The sequence below is a fragment of the Neolamprologus brichardi genome, unplaced genomic scaffold (genome assembly GCF_056152115.1).
Source record: "Neolamprologus brichardi isolate AB-2024 unplaced genomic scaffold, ASM5615211v1 NODE_ptg000033l+_length_6344489_cov_1, whole genome shotgun sequence".
NCBI classification, from domain to species: domain Eukaryota; kingdom Metazoa; phylum Chordata; class Actinopteri; order Cichliformes; family Cichlidae; genus Neolamprologus; species Neolamprologus brichardi.
Window position 1 is genome coordinate 3,317,325 of NW_028270137.1, and position 6,000 is coordinate 3,323,324.

Genomic DNA, 6,000 nt, shown 5'->3' on the forward strand with positions numbered 1-6,000 from the left:
CTTGTCTGCTGACGGTCCAGGGAGGTCCGTTCAGCCACCGCCTGCAGCATCACCGCCTGCAGCATCACCGCCTGCAGCATCACCGCCTGCAGCATCACCGCCTGCAGCATCACCGCCTGCAGCATCACCGCCTGCAGCATCCGCATCACTCAGTAACAGCACCTTTTTAATATTATTGACTATATTTTATAGTCACATTTACATGAAATGTCAAACAATCACAGAGTAACACTGAACTAAACAATCAATGGAATTTGAGTTGTTCTTCTTTGTTCTTTATATTTGATTTATTGCAAGCAGCGGGAGTAAAAGCTAAAGAAAAAATACGAAAGATATGAACGAATCTCTGCTCTTACAGTTTTTATTGTGCCATAATGTCTCCTTTGAAACTGTCCTCTTGCTCGTCTTTTGGATGCTCACCTCTTCTTCACCTTTCCTGTTCCTTTCACCAAACTGCTGCACTCTTGTTCTCTGCTCTCGCCTCCTGTTCTGGTTATAATTAGAATGCAGTCAGCATGTGCCAAACAAACTCCCCCCAAATCTATCATGTTTGATATGATGACATGATGATGATTTTAACATCTTATTTATGCACTTATTTAATGCACTGAGCAAGTTCATGCCATAAGAGCTAAATAGCCATCAAAGAAAATCCTGAATGCCTAATACAGGACAGGCCAACATTATCACGTGTTGACAATATGTGATTAGAAAATGAATTAAGAATAATTGAAAGTGCTGTCACATTGGGGAATCGATCCGGGCCCTCCAGCTCCCGAACTGGAAATACTAAACACTAAACTCTTAAACATCCCAGGGAGGTGAGGCAATGTCCATGGCAGGCACACACACCGTCCTCTTCTACTCAGTCTGCGACTCACTCAGTCCAATCCAGAATGGTTCTGCGTGATCTCTGTCAAACAACCCCTGCATAAAATCCATAAAGTGTCTCTCCATCTCAGGGCGTTTGTTTAATGTGCGGCGCAGCGACTCTAAGCGACTTAGTGCTTGGTGTCTGTTGTTTGGGAGGCGGGTCGTCGGTGTACGGAAAGGAAGTGGAGCTGTCCAGCTATTTGCATCGTCTTGGTAAAAGTCTCTTTCCATTATTTCCAGAAAGACTTGGTCCTCAAGGGAAGGGGCTAGCTCTTCGTCCTTTTCACTTTGCTGGAATATGTGTGTCCCTATTTGACATGAACTGCGAGTGTCCCAGGATTTGTTGTGTGACTGCTCTTTGACATGAAAGCTGTTCTGACAGGGTGTTAGGAGACTTTGACGCCCGTTCTCTAGAACACTCGTTCTGTATGTGCCTATGATGGCTGGCTTATGGGCTCCTCCTAAGAATACATCACCTACAATAACCCACCCAAGTGCAAGTCTCTGGGCAAATGGAGCTTTGACTGGTCCATTCACTCGTTCATACACTTTGTGCACTTGTATTATGTCTCGGCCTAACAGCAACATAATCTTGGCCTCAGGGTCTAGGGGCTGCATATGATCTGCTAGGTGTTTGAGGTGCGGATGGGCTAGAGCAATCTCTTGCATTGGGATTTCATTCTTGTTGTCTGGGAGTGAGTCACACTCGAGCAAAGAAGGCGGAGGAGAGCTGAACTGGCCATCAACGGACTGAGGTTCTCAGCTAAGCGGCCATTTGTGACTTCGCTAATGACCTATTGCTCTGGTCATCTATGATAGCGTAAACCTTGACTTTTTTGTCTGGATGCCCCTTTGGATAAATGTAGGCTTGACATATTTTTGAGCAGGAACACCCCCCACATAAGTCCCCACAAACTTGAGTGCATGCTGAGCTAGTCTCCAAGTCTAGGCTACTCTCACCACCATGCTCCTCCCTGTCCTGGTCTGGGGCAATGTTTTGAGCTTTTGTGTTTTGTGTCCATGGAGCTGGACCTGCATGCAGCGCTGCAACGTGTTTGTTGCTGTTGCACTCTAGGCAAGTAATCTCTTCCTTACAGTCTTTAGCTTGGTGAGCTGAGGAATCGCAGCACCTAAAACAGATGCTGTGTTCTCTGAGGTATGCCTTACGCTCATCTAGTGTCTTTTCACTGAAACCTCTACACTTACTTAACGGGTGCGATTTCTTGTGGATGGGACACAGTTTGTTTGTGAACTCACTTGTGCTGCCTAAGCTTGGTTTGTGAGTTTTGTTTACCTCTGTTTTGTGGATGGCAACAGGCGGTCTTGACTTGACAAATCTGGTATAGTGGTTGTCGTGAGTTATTGGATAGGATGTGGGACCTGATACAGTAGACTTAAAACCAGGGTCATTTCTCATTTTCGCTTCATCTTGTATAAAGCGACAGAAGAATGAGAATGGAGGGAAATATACATAATGTCTCTGCTTGTATTTAGTCCCCTCTGACATCCACCTGTGTTGAAGATTTGTTGGCAACTTATCAACTATTGGGGCAATGCCATGTGATGTGTCCAAATACACTAGCCCAGGTAAAGAGCCGTCTGGTTTGGCTGAATCAATTTCAGAAAGTAGGTTGCCAAGTTCTCTGAGATTCTGTGGGTCTTTGTTTGACACTCTAGGAAAGCGTTCAAGTCTGTCAAGGAGCGACTTCTCAATAGCCTCTAGAGTGCCATAACATTCTTGTAGCCGTGTCCAAACTCGACGTAGGCCCTCTGCTGGATTGTTGAGATGGACAGAGCGTATACGTTTGGCATGCTTAGACGACTCTTCTCCCAGCCACCGGGTGAGCAAATCTAACTGTTCGCTATATATGTGATGCAATAATACAGATTACTATTAGGAGAAGAATGAAACATTTCATAGTGCAGTTGTTGGGTGTTAATAGGTATTAACAGGTATTGCACACTGATATATGTAAAGACCCCAGTTTGTGCATATGTGGTGTACATTCACTGCTGTTGTGCAGTGTACAGGCTGACAGCAGCTGGAGGGAAAGGCCTCCAAAATCTCCCCTTTGCACACTGTGGGTGCAGCAGCCTATCACTGGAGGGAAAACAGTGTGTTAGTGTTGTCAGGGTGGCCTGTATGGGGTGGGAGCTGTTAACTCAGAAACTAGTCTTACTTGTTATCATCTATCGTCCACCTGGGCCTTACACAGAGTTTCTGTCTGATTTCTCAGACTTTATATCTAATTTAGTTGTGAGCTCAGATAAAATAATTATTGTGGGTGATTTTAACATCCATGTAGATGCTAAAAATGACAGCCTCAACATGGCATTTAACCTGTTATTAGACTCAATTGGTTTCTCTTAAACTGTAAAAAAATCCACCCACCACTTTAATCACACTCTAGATCTTGTTTTAACATATGGCATAGAAACTGAACATTTAACAGTGTTTCCTGAAAACCCTCTCCTGTCTGATCATTTCCTGATAACATTTACATTTACAATAATTGATTACACAGCAGTGGAGAGTAGACTTTATCAAAGTAGATGTCTTTCTGAAAGCGCTGTAACTAAGTTTAAGAATATAATCCACCCACTGTTATCATCGTCAATGCCCTGTACCAACACAGAGCAGAGTAGCTATCTGAACGCTACCCCAACAGAGGTCGATTATCTGGTTAATAATTTCACCTCCTCACTACGTACGACTCTGGATACTGTAGCTCCAGTGAAAACTAAGGTCTCTAATCAGAAGTACCTGACTCCGTGGTATAATTCTCAAACACGTACCCTAAAGCAGATGACTCGTAATCTGGAGAGGAAATGGCGTGTCACAAATTTAGAGGATCATCATTTAGCCTGGAGAAATAGTTTGTTGCTTTATAAGAAAGCCCTCCGCAAAGCCAGAACATCTTACTATTCGTCACTGATTGAAGAAAATAAGAACAACCCCAGGTTTCTCTTCAGCACTGTAGCCAGGCTGACAAAAAGTCAGAGCTCTTTTGAGCCAACCATCCCTTTAACGTTAACTAGTAATGACTTCATGAACTTCTTCACAAATAAAATTTTTATCATTAGAGAAAAAATGACCAATAATCATCCCACAGATGTAATATTATCTACAGCTACTCTTAGTACCATTGATGTTAAGTTAGACTCTTTTTCTCCAATTGATCTTTCTGAGTTAACTTCAATAATTACTTCCTCCGAACCATCAACGTGTCTTTTAGACCCCATTCCTACAAAACTGCTCAAAGAAGTCCTGCCATTGATTAATTCTTCGATCTTATATATGATCAACCTATCTCTAATAATCGGCTATGTACCACAGGCCTTCAAGGTGGCTGCAGTTAAACCTTTACTCAAAAAGCCATCTCTAGACCCAGCAGTCTTAGCTAATTATAGGCCAATCTCCAACCTTCCTTTCATATCAAAAATCCTTGAAAGAGTAGTTGTCAAACAGCTAACAGACCATCTGCAGAGGAATGGCTTATTTGAAGAGTTTCAGTCAGGTTTCAGAGCTCATCACAGCACAGAAACAGCTTTAGTAAAGGTTACAAATGATCTTCTTATGGCCTCTGACAGTGGACTCATCTCTGTGCTTGTCCTAGTAGACCTTAGTGCAGCATTCGATACTGTTGACCATAATATCCTTTTAGAGCGATTAGAACATGCTGTGGGTATTACAGGTACTGCACTGCAGTGGTTTGTATCATATCTATCTAATAGACTCCAATTTGTGCATGTAAATGGAGAGTCCTCTTCACACACTGAGGTTAATTATGGAGTTCCACAGGGTTCAGTGCTAGGACCAATTCTGTTTACATTATACATGCTTCCCTTAGGCAGCATCATTGGAAGACATAGCATACATTTTCACTGCTATGCAGATGACACCCAGCTCTATCTGTCCATAAAGCCAGATAACAAACACAAATTAGTTAAACTGCAGGAATGTCTTAAAGACATAAAGACCTGGATGGCCGCTAACTTTCTGCTTATCAATTCAGATAAAACTGAGGTTATTGTACTCGGCGCTGAAAAGCTTAGAAATATGGTATCTAACCAGATTCTTACTCTGGATGGCATTACCTTGGCCTCCAGTAACACTGTGAGGAACCTTGGAGTCATTTTTGACCAGGATATGTCCTTCAACGCAGATATATAACAAATATGTAAGACTGCGTTCTTCCATTTGCGCAACATCTCTAAAATTAGAAATATCCTGTCTCAGAGTGACGCTGAAAAACTAGTTCATGCATTTATTACTTCCAGGCTGGACTACTGCAATTCATTATTATCAGGATGTCCAAAAAACTCACTGAAAAGCCTTCAGCTAATCCAAAATGCTGCAGCAAGAGTACTGACAGGGACTAGAAAGAGAGAGCATATTTCTCCTGTTTTGGCTTCCCTTCATTGGCTTCCTGTTAAATCCAGAATTGAATTCAAAATCCTGCTCCTCACATACAAGGTCTTAAATAATCAGGCCCCATCTTATCTTAATGACCTTGTAGTACCATATCACCCTATTAGAGCACTTCGCTCTCGCTCTGCAGGCCTACTTGTTGTTCCTAGAGTATTTAAAAGTAGAATGGGAGGGAGAGCCTTCAGTTTTCAGGCCCCTCTTCTGTGGAACCAGCTTCCAGTTTGGATTCGGGAGACAGACACTATCTCTACTTTTAAGATTAGGCTTAAAACTTTCCTTTTTGCTAAAGCATATAGTTAGGGCTGGACCAGGTGACCCTGAATCCTCCCTTAGTTATGCTGCAATAGATGTAGGCTGCCGGGGGATTCCCATGATGCATTGAGTTTTTCCTTTTTCCTTTCCAGTCACCTTTCTCGCTCACTATGTATTAATAGACTTCTCTGCATTGAATCATATATGTTATTAACCTCTGTCTCTCTTCCACAGCATGTCTTTTATCCTGTCTTCCTTCTCTCACCCCAACCGGTGGCAGCAGATGGCCCCGCCCCTCCCTGAGCCTGGTTCTGCCGGAGGTTTCTTCCTGTTAAAAGGGAGTTTTTCCTTCCCACTGTCGCCAAAGTGCTTGCTCATAGGGGGTCATATGATTGTTGGGTTTTTCTCTGTATCTATGAAGCGCCTTGAGGCAACTTTTGTTG